This window comes from Panulirus ornatus, chromosome 42, assembly GCF_036320965.1.
Source record: "Panulirus ornatus isolate Po-2019 chromosome 42, ASM3632096v1, whole genome shotgun sequence".
Lineage (NCBI taxonomy): Eukaryota > Metazoa > Arthropoda > Malacostraca > Decapoda > Palinuridae > Panulirus > Panulirus ornatus.
The window spans coordinates 29,345,829-29,358,011 of NC_092265.1; the positions used below are offsets into that span (position 1 = coordinate 29,345,829).

General features: G+C 34.8%; 3 non-coding genes across 3 annotated transcripts; 1 reads left to right on the plus strand and 2 right to left on the minus strand.

Annotated features, from left to right (window-relative positions):
* The first annotated feature begins 5,225 nt into the window (after window positions 1–5,225).
* Window positions 5,226–5,297, plus strand: TRNAM-CAU (transfer RNA methionine (anticodon CAU)). The gene has a single exon. It is a non-coding gene; the product is annotated as a tRNA-Met (tRNA).
* Window positions 5,298–10,786: 5,489 nt separating this feature from the next.
* Window positions 10,787–10,858, minus strand: TRNAA-GGC (transfer RNA alanine (anticodon GGC)). The gene has a single exon. It is a non-coding gene; the product is annotated as a tRNA-Ala (tRNA).
* A 656-nt stretch (window positions 10,859–11,514) lies between these two features.
* Window positions 11,515–11,586, minus strand: TRNAV-CAC (transfer RNA valine (anticodon CAC)). The gene has a single exon. It is a non-coding gene; the product is annotated as a tRNA-Val (tRNA).
* Window positions 11,587–12,183: the final 597 nt, after the last annotated feature.

Here is a 12,183-nt window from a genome sequence, read left to right on the forward strand (position 1 = left end):
GAACAGAGAAGGGGGCCAGGTGAGGATATTCCCTCAAAGGCCCAGTCCTCTGTTCTTAACGCTACCTCCCTATCGCGGGAAATGGTGAATGGTATGAAAGAAAGAAAGATCGTTATTATTATCATTATAATCATTGTCATTATTATCATTGTTATTATTATCATTATTATTATTATTATTATTTTCATTATTATTATTATTATCATTATCATTATCATTATTACTATTATTATTATTACCATTATTATTGATACTATAATTATTATCATAATCATTATTATTATTATTTATCTAATATACTTTCTCGCTGTCTCCCGCGTTATCGAGGTAGTGCAAGGAAACATACGAAAGAATGGCCCAACCCACCCACATACACATATATATACATACACGTCCACACACGCACATATACATACCTATACATTTCCACGTTTACATATATATACATACACAGACATATACATATCTACACATGTATATAATTCATACTTGCTGCTTTTATTCATTCCCATCGCTACCCCGCCACACATGAAATGACAACCCCCTCTCCCCGCACGCGCGCGAGTTAGCGCTAGGAAGACAACAAAGGCCACATTCGTTCACACTCAGTCTCTAGCTGTCATGTAAAATGCACCAAAACTACAGCTCCCTTTCTACATCCAAGCTCCACAAAACTTTCCATGTTTATCCCAGACGCTTCGCATGCCCTGGTTCAATCCATTGACAGCACGTCGACCCCGGTATACCACATCATTTCAATTAATTTCATTCCTTGCATGCCTTTCACCCTCCTGCATGTTCAGGCGCCGATCACTCAAAATCATTTTCACTCCATCCTTCCACCTCCAATTTGGTCTCCCACTTCTCATTCCCTCCACCTCTGACACATATATCCTCATTGTCAATCTTTCCTCACTCATTCTCTCCATGTGAACAAACCATTTCAATACACCCTCTTCTGCTCTCTCAGTCACAATCTTTTTATAACCACACATCTTTCTTACCCTTTCATTACTTACTCGATCAAACAACCTCGCACCACACATTGTCCTCAAAATCTCATTTCCAACAAATTCACCCTCCTCCGCACAACCCTATCTATAGCCCACGCCTCGCAACCATATTATCATTATTATCATTATCATCATCATTATTATTAGGTATCATTATCATTATCATTATCATTATTATTAACATGATCATCGTTACTATTATCAATATCATTATCATAGTCATTATGATTATTATTATCATTAAGTATAGTATGATATCTGTTACTGAAGGATATAGTACGCTGGTTGTCAAGTGGTATGGATCGTCACTTCACGTGTAGGTTAGTAGGAAATATATTGTGTACCTAACGTGTGTTGTTGGGCATTATAATCGTCCGATAAAGATAATGATTAAATCTTATTTCCTGATCTTATCAGTTTTCAAACCAGATATATGAAATATCTTTCGTTGACCATATTTTTATCTAGAGTTTAGTATGTACATGTGTGGTCTTAAGATTTAGGTGACTAAGTATTGGAATTCACTGGCAGGTGTGGTGCGAATTATCACCGAGACTGAGTCTCAAAGATCAAGGTCATGGGTTCGAGTCTCCAACATTCAGTATGTTCATCCAACGTTATAGTGAAGATCATGACGATGAATTAGGATTTTGACATTATCTGAAAGCGTTGGGTTAAAGATCCGTGATTTTAGGAGTTTAGTGAGATAGTATTGAAGTGGAGAGTGTAGTGGCTGAGGCCAAGAACCAGTGGTGTCCAGAGAGTAGTGAAGATAATGACCATTGTCCTGCCCCATTAGGTGAGGTCAAATGGCACTTAGCGAGGTAGCGAGTGAGAGTCAAGAACAGAGGAAGTATTTTGGGAGCAAGCGAGTGTGTGTGTCAGAAGTTATGATGTAAGAGACCAGGTATTAGTGATGGTGATTTAAATGCGAAGGTAAGTAATGTGGCAGTGGAGGGTATAACTGAGGCGCATGGAAATGGTGAACAACTTGTGTTGTGTGTGTGTGTAAAGGACTGGTGATTGGGAATACCTGGTTTGTAAAATGTGATATACACAAATATACGTATGTAAGTAGGAGAGATGGTCAGCGGGCATGACTGGATTACATGTTAATTGAAAGGCGTGTAAAAGAAAGACTTTTGGGTGTAAATGTGCTGAAAGGGGCTGCTGGTAGGATGTCTGATCACCTTGTGGAGAGAACAATGAAGATTTGAAGAGGTTTTCGAAAAAGAGGAAACAATGTCGGGGAGAAGAGGTGGCGAGAGGAAGTGAACTTGGAAAAGAGACTTGTGTGAAGAAATACCAAGAGAGATTGAGTGCCACATACACTCTTACTGTGTAAATATCCCTTTCTATGAGATGACGTAAAGATGTTGATGAACAGAGGAGTTATGATATGACATGAAAAAGTTAAGAGAATAAATGAAGGAAAGATTGAGATATACAGATGTCTGGCGGACCGCCATGATGGTTGTCAATCTAGCCAGCTGGGTTATTATTTATAAGTTGTGTTTAGTTGTAGGTCCAAGTTTGTTGTCAGGATATAATGTTGACTCCCAGTGAGTACCTGGCTGGCGCGGGTGCCACAAGGCTGGGTCAAGTGTAGTGTAAGTGTGGTCTAGGGATGGTGTGTGTACCACTTGTAGATGATGGGCCGCATCATGACCTGCCGGTTATAACATCTTGACCAAGATCTTCTCCACCTGCTGCTGCTACACTTGCAACTCTCCTTTACTAAGACCGTTTTTATGCTTCATGTAACTTTGTCTTTTTTGAATTATTCTAAAGCTATAGCTACAAAATCATCCTTACTATGTAGTTTCTGTGAAAATATATTCTGAAAGCACATCGGCTGTTGTCTTCCAGGCATTGCCCATCTGATACAATAACTGGTAGTAATCCAATTTCAGATGAAGAGATATAGTTTTACTTCCCATAACTAATGGTGTTGTTCTTTAACAATATACTGTACTGACCTAAGTTTATACGTATTACAGTTGAGAAGTTGATGATATTCCAGGTAAAGGTACAGATTACATCAGTAAACATACCTCTTACATAACTAACTCTGCCTGCCACCTGTGAGAGAAAGAAACTCTCATGATCTTAATGTGTTCATTTGGAAGGATTCTAATGCCTGGTATCAAGGAAATGATATGCATACTGTAATACAGTGATCAATATTGTAGGTCATAATGTAAGTGGTGTGTGACTAACTATAGCTGTAATATTACCTGTTCATTCTTGCTACTAACACATGACACCAAGTTGCCTGTTAGTCTTATTACGTACATTAAAACACTGTTGTCTTGGCTTTACATCTCTACTAATGATGACACCTAAATCCTTCTCCTGCCTTGATTGTTTTATTTCCACATCTTAAGATGATACTGTAGTTTGCCTGCTATGTGTACACAGTGTAAACATATGTCTACGGTGAATATCACTGGCCATTGTACACTGACGTTGTTCAGCAATGTAGACCCAAGAGTGAACCTTAGACAGCATTACGGTATTTTGTGATGGACGAAAACTTGACTCAATACAAGAAAAATAATTACACCTTTACTGAGTCTGAGAACCTATCATTGATTGTCATAAAATCCAGATGTAAAATGTATATTGCTACCGGATTTCTATAGAAAGTACGTGGGACATTGTATTTAAGCAAATTATCTAATACGATAATGAATAAAATCCCATAACTTTTCTGGAGCACAGGGTATAGAAATGTATGTAACGTGAAACCGATAAAATTAACATATCTAACATAAAGATTTCTATTTTGCAGATAACATAAATGTTTTACATGTAGAAATCAGTAATATCTTCAACAACCAAAAATAATACCATCAAATTTTATATTACAAGGTTTTCATCCGGCTTTTACTCATTAAAACGATATTGCCTACAGAAAAGTAATGTAGTTATTATCAGCACAAGGTTTACAGAAGTTATGAGTTTATATTCTTCAAAACTTTAGCACGATCCTTTATGTATACTTTGAAAAATAGACCTGTTTATTTTACTGTGATGAACACTAATGAAAAAACTATCCGCGTGTTACTTAGAAATAATATTTATGAATTAAACTAAAGTATTTTTCAGTGAAAATGTATACTGATATAAAAAAAAAAATCAAGTTTGATAAACTAGAGTTCATTAAATGACAAATAAAGAATATGATATGTGAATTTCAACAATTTTGTTAACATCACAAAACCAAATACATAACCCAAACAATATAAATCATCAAAAGTTATAAAAAAGAAGCCCTCTCATGACGTAAGCACTTACAGTATCGGCGGAATCCGGTAACACCTCTTGAATATCATGTGGAAGACAGAGTAGAGTGGCTAGGCTCAGAAGCATGTTCTCCACTTCAACTGACTAATGATATGTTAAGGATAAAGACAATACAAACCACATACATCGATTGTGAGGATGGAATCAGGGATGAAACATCTATAACTAGAAAGGTTAAAGATACAAAGATGGTGAAATACCTTTACCCGGGATCAGTAGCACCTGTGGCAATGGACACACCTTTGTAATGCTTGATCACTTACAACTGATCAACTAAATACGAAAGTCTTAGGTATTATCCTTCAGGAAAACTTTTTAAAAATATTTATAAAACACATATATATGTTAGATATACACTATCTCTAGAGTATATCTTTACCTGGGACGTGTGACACCTGTGTGGATAGACACAACTTTGTAATACATGATCTATTACACGAAATGAACTTCAGTAACGAAGAGTTATACAACGCGTCGTTGGGAACATTAATCAAATACCTATACAGAATTCTTATGTTAGATAAAAGACATTTCTTGATAGTAAACATAAGAAATGATGATGAAAGATCAGGGACGTAGATGTAGATATTTTGTTCAAAGATAGAATACTCCTGCCTTAAACTAACTCCTTGTATTGCATTTTCACTTAGATACCCACATGACAATGTGTTCTGTTCTTTAAAATCAAATTCTTATGTTTCTAACATGTTTTTATTATATCTTATATAATCTTAAGGATTCAGGCTTAAAGATCTTGGTTATGAACAACCATTATAATGCAACACAATACATATTTATCATAAACTAATAATCTATCACAATAACCATTATGTTTGTACCAGATTCTTTAAGTCCTCAGTCACGTTTGTTAATATATAAGAGATTTTTCCGCCACTGACAAGTGGCTCCGTGGTGTAGTGGTTAGCACATCTGCCTCATAAACAGTTGGTCCGGGTTCGATTCCCGGCGGGGCCTTTGTTTTCAGTATTTTTTTGTGATCGTAAATACTCGTAGGTAGGCTCTCTCTCTCTCTCTCTCTCTCTCTCTCTCTCTCTCTCTCTCTCTGTCTATCAGCCGACAGGTAAGTTGAAGAAATCTGGAATTCATCCTTTAGAAATCTGGTATACGAAGAGAGGCCATAATGATTTGATCTCTTCTCCCTTAAGACACGTTGACTTCGCAGTGACTTAATCCAAGTGTTCAAAATTCTGAATAAGTTCAATAAAGTAAACCTCGAGCATCTTTTCGAAATACAAGAAAATGCGGTTACCAGGACAAATGGAATAAAACTCAAAGCTAAATGATGTAGTACGGACGTGGGATAAAGTTTCTTTTCCTATAGGTGTGGTTTAACACTGGATTGAGTTACCGTCAGACGTAGTGAATGCTAAAACCATAAATACTTCCAAAATTCGTTTAGAAAAATGTCTTATAAAGTCAGGTATACTTTGAGGAAAATGCCAGAAATAAACGGATAAACGACAGCGATAACGGGGTTAATAGAAGGCTAATGTGCAGAATAAAGTTATCTAATTTGTATAGACCATCACTAATGATAGGATTATAATTCTTTGTGTATTTAATGATAGAAGATCCAATGATATTTCTAGTGGTAATAGAGCTGAAGTAATCTTCTATTATTAAATACACAAAGAATTATAATCTCAATATCAGTGATGGTCTGTACAAATTAGATAACTTTAGTGTTGATAAAATTTGTAAAATGATAAGTTTATGATACGCTCGTTCTCTGTCTTGGTCAATCACATGTTTACCAAATGGCGTCCTAGCTACGTCTCTTCGTTGTATATCAACTGACTGTTATATTTCTCTCTTTTGTCTCCCCTGATGGTGTGAGTTTTACACGAAAGTGCACTCGGGAACTTATCGTGTTTCATTTTCCCCGTGGACTTATAGGAATATCTTGATGACGCGCAAAATTGTGATCCTTTCCAATATATATATATATATATATATATATATATATATATATATATATATATATATATATATATATATATATATATATATATATATATATATATATATATATATATATATATATATATATATATATATATATATATATATATATATATATATATATATATATATATATATATATATTCCTACGAGTCCACGGGGAAAATGAATCATGGAAAGTTCCCAAGTGCACTTTCGTGTAATAATCACATCATCATGGGAGACACAAGAGAGGAATATAACAGTCAGTTGATATACATTGAAGAGAAGTTAGGACGCTATTTGGTGAACATACACACATATATATATATATATATATATATATATATACATATATATATATATATATATATATACATATATATATATATATATATATATATATATATATATATATATATATATATATATATATATATATATATATATATATATATATATATATATATATATACATTTTTTTTTCATACTATTCGCCATTTCCCGCGACAGCGAGGTAGCGTTAAGAACAGAGGACTGGGCCTTTGAGGGAATATCCTCACCTGGCCCCCTTCTCTGTTCCTTCTCTTGGAAAATTAAAAAAGAAAGAAAAAAACGAGAGGGGAGGATTTCCAGCCCCCCGCTCCCTTCCCTTTTAGTCGCCTTCTACGACACGCAGGGAATACGTGGGAAGTATTCTTTCTCCCCTATCCCCAGGGATAATATATGTATATATATATATATATATATATATATATATATATATATATATATATATATATATATATATATATATATATATATATATATATATATATATATATATATATATATATATATATATATATATATAAACATATATATATATGTATATATTGAAATGATGATAATTTAACTGTCATGTTGAGATGAGTAATAATGGATATATGAGCAGACATTGGTAGGTTTTCTGTATATGCTAAACTTAAACTTGTTTCCTTGTCTATGGATCATGCAATCTAAAAATGGTAACATATCATTATTTTCATTTTCTACAGCAGATTTGATGGAAGGTACTAAATTGTTAAGTAAGGGGAGAAATATTTGTAAACTTTCATTTGTTGCCCAAACACAAAGAACATCATCTACAAACCTAAACCAAATTGCATTAGAAGGTAAAATATCCTTTAGTAATTTTGTTTCAAAAAATTCCATATAAAGATTACTTAGTGCAGGTGAAAGAGGGTTACCCATTGCCATACCAAATTTTTGAGCAAAATAATCTCTTTTCAATTGAAATACACAATCTTTTATACATGATTTTATCAGATCAATGAAAACAATCTTTGAAACAGGTAAGTGAATATCATCCAAGACATCAAATAAGTATTCTAAAAGGTCATCAACTGGAACTTTTGTGAAAAGTGAGGAAACATCGAAGCTGACTAGTTTGAAATCAAAATTAGCATTGATATTGTTTAGCTTGTTGACTAAATGTATATTGTTCCTGATATTAGAATTTGACACCTTACCCACTAAATGGTTCGATAAAGAAACTAACCATTTTGACAATCTATATGTGATGGAGCCTACTGAACTCACTATAGGTCTTGCTGGAAAATTCTGTTTATGTGTTTTGATAAGTCCATACATATATGGGCATGAAGGGGACAAAGATGACAAACTTTGATAAGAAAACCATTAACTTTCAACAGCACCTTCATTTCTTTATTGAAATGGGAATTAACTGCTTCTAAGGGATTTTTTTTACTGAGTTTAGAATATGTTGTGTCATCATTTAAAAGAAAATTCAATTTAGATAAATAGTTACTTTGCCTAAAATCGTAACAGTGTTAGCCTTATCTGCTTTAGTAATATTTATATCCTTGCCTTCTTTTAAGGTGTTAATAGCTCTTATAAATCTTTTAGGGGAACTAGATTTCACTGGTTTTGTCAAACCGGTATACACTAGATCTTACAGTTATTAATTTCATCACTACTTTAAATTACTGTATTTCTCTAAATTACAAAAAGACTATGTGACATCTACACAGATGGCTTCCCTGTTAGAGCACACAAAACTTAATCCATAGCCTAATGCACACAAGGAATCTTTATCTAGTTGTTTATCAGACAGGTTTATCACAAAAGAAGGGTTTGTCTTCTTAGTCCAGTCGCTGTTATTAATAAGATGGTCCAACTTACAATTTAGTGTCATTTTGTAGCCTATTGCTTTCATTCCTTAATCTATCATAGCTATCCGGTTCTTCCAATATGTCGGTATTGCCATTTGAAAGGCAAGTTTCTTCTCTCTTGTAATGCGAAAAGTCTCCTCCATTGCAAGTTTCTTTAATTCAATGTGTTTCTTTAAAATGACGTTTTGGAATTGGTGAAATGGTCGACCAGACAGCTGCAACAATCGTTGAGGTAGGACACATCTTGGCATCACTTATTCATCAAGGCATTTCCTTTCCTATATATATATATATATATATATATATATATATATATATATATATATATATATATATATATATATATATATATATATATATATTCTTTCATACTATTTGCCATTTCCCGCGTTAGCGAGGTAGCGTTAAGAACAGAGAACTGGGCCTTATAGGGATTATCCTCACCTGACCCCATTCTCTGTTCCTTCTTTTGGAAAATTAAAAAAAAAACAAGAGAGGGGAGGATTTCCAGCCACCCGCTCCCTCCCCTTTTAGTCGCCTTCTTCGACACGCAGGGAATACGTGGGAAGTATTTTTTCTCCCCTATCCCCAGGGATAATACATATATATATATATATATATATATATATATATATATATATATATATATATATATATATATATATATATATATATATATATATATATATATATATATATATATATATATATATATATATATATATATATATATATATATATATAATATATATATATATATATATATATATATATATATATATATATATATATATATATATATATATATATATATATATATATATATATATATATATATATGAATATATATATGTGTGTGTGTGTGTGTGTGTGTGTGTGTGTGTGTGTGTGTGTGTGTGTGTTTGTGTGTGTGTGTGTGTGTGTGTGTGTGTGTGTGTGTGTGCACGGATAAACTTTAAGGCTAACCGGGGTGTACTGGTGATGCCTTTGACCTAAAATATAAGTTCAATTGAGCCCGTAGGCCGACCTTGCACGTAGCCTGAATCCTTTTGTGTTCACTATAATCTTCTTTACTATATCTCCTCTCCTTAATCCCTTTATCTTCTCTATGCAAGGCCTATTATAATCTTCACTACAACCTCATCTTCATATGACCTTATCTTGACTTAGGTGGTTTCAGGGAAGGCTTTAGATTTTTCCGCTCACACAAACAACATACTTACACGGGACCCCACGAGTGTAAACCTCCCTCCTAATACAGTGCAAATAGATGATTACACACACCTACACACCACTACCACCACTAACAATACACAGAGAAATAGCCTCTTCGGTTGCCTTTGGGTCCGCCCTTGAACGTAGTTTGGAGGATTTGGGGGATCAGGTCAACAAGGTTAAGTTCACTACTACCTCATATTCACCAACGTGTATCTTCACTATTAGCTTATTTTCACTTAATGATATCTTCGCTATACCCTCTTCTTCACTACACCGTTATTTCTACCATACCATCATCATTGCACTCCCTAATGTTCACTAAAAGTAGTTCTTATCTTCACTACATAATCATTTTGAATAAACTTTACTCTTTGATATCCCTTATCTCTACTACATTCGTATCTTCACTACATTCGTATCTTCACCACAACCTATCTTGACAATATCCTTATCATCACTATGCTCTTCCTCACTACACTCTCATCTTAACATCATCCTTCTGTTTACCGAACTTAGTTCAAAGTCTGACTTGAACGTAGCTTTGGAAAGTTTTTGTTCCTCATTGTGTTACCTCCTTAGTATCATTGTAAAGGCAATTGTCACCACTCCCTAACTAAACCGTCATCGTCACTACACTCTCATCATTATCATTACTTCTTGATGGTCAATACAAAATCTCAACATACATATTTGTCTTCACTACAGAATAATTTTCATTGCACCTTAGTCTTCATTACTCCTTGTTTCAGCTACATCCGTATCTTCCATTCATTCTTATATCTTATATTAGTCACATCTTTACAATATCTTTATATCTTCTCTGTTCCGTCTTTTGGAAAATTGAAAATGAGAGGGAAGGATTTCCTGCCTCCTGCTCCCTCCCCTTTTGGTCGCCTTGTACGATACACAGGGAATACGAGGCAAGTATTCTTTATTTCCCTATCACCAGGGATAACAGCATCTGGTGTTCCCAGACGGTCACCCATCCAAGTACTAACCAGACCCAACGCTGCTTAACTTCCCTGATCGGACGATATATGCATATATATATATATATATATATATATATATATACAAGACTGAAAACAATGAATTTCCCAAACAAAAAAATGGAGGCGCCGGGGTTTGAACCCGGGTCCTCTCGCATGCCAAGCGAGCGCTCTACCACTGAGCTACGCCCCCAAGAACATATTTTGGGACTTAGTATTATATAAAGCACTGAGATTACCACGGCAAAATACTGTTTGACCGACCGTTGCCGACTAGCCGGCAAAATAACCACAGGGTAAATCTCCATGTTGCTCTCGTGTTTTCCTCTCAATTTTCCACGAAGAAATGAGTTTCACTTTTTTATTTTCGTTGCAATAGACTGGAACTAAGCAATAGACTGGAACTAAGCAATAGACTGGAACTAAAAAATAGACTGGAACTAAGCAATAGACTGGAACTAAAAAATAGACTGGAACTAAGCAATAGACTGGAACTAAAAAATAGACTGGAACTAAGCAATAGACTGGAACTATGCAATCGACTAGAACTAAGCTGACCTGGTATGAGGTCAGAGCCCTCATCATCATCCCTGCTAACTACCGGAAGCAGATTAAGTCGTTCCACAACCGATGTCCGGCCCATGTTAACTCTGATGTGCCCAGCAGTTGGAGGAGGATCGCCAGAAGCTTCTGGAAGATTTCAAGGACGTCTTGGTGGACCTGACCCTTTCAGATAAGGTTGAAAACTCCAATTTATTGTGAAGATCTTCGCTATAACGTTGGACGAACATACTGAATGTTGCACACATGTGATGCGGACAAAATGAAAAAAGAAAAAGACAAAAATTATGTCTGGTGTGGGTCTCGAACCCACGACCTTGAGTGTGTGAGACTCACGCTCTACCACTGAGCTAACCAGACAATAGAAAGATAGATTGCTTAGCTTGTTCTTCTGTTCCTCATTATCGAAAGTAAACATACTGAAGGATATATATATATATATATATATATATATATATATATATATATATATATATATATATATATATATATATATATATATATATATATATATACGAACAAAGTGCGTATGAATGCGCACCTTCATAGAACATACAAACCTCCAACAGCCAGGATTGAACCCGAGACCCTTGTGCAAGAGGAGGGAATGCTACCGATAGGCTCATGGCCTAGCGGTAGCATTCCCGCCTGTTGCACAGGGGTCCCGGGTTAGATCCTGGCTGTTGGAGGTTTGTATGTGATATATATATATATATATATATATATATATATATATATATATATATATTATTTTTTTTTTTATCATACTTTGTCGCTGTCTCCCGCGTTTGCGAGGTAGCGCAAGGAAACAGACGAAAGAAATGGCCCAACCCCCCCAATACACATGTATATACATACGTCCACACACGCAAATATACATACCTACACAGCTTTCCATGGCTTACCCCAGACGCTTCACATGCCTTGATTCAATCCACTGACAGCACGTCAACCCCG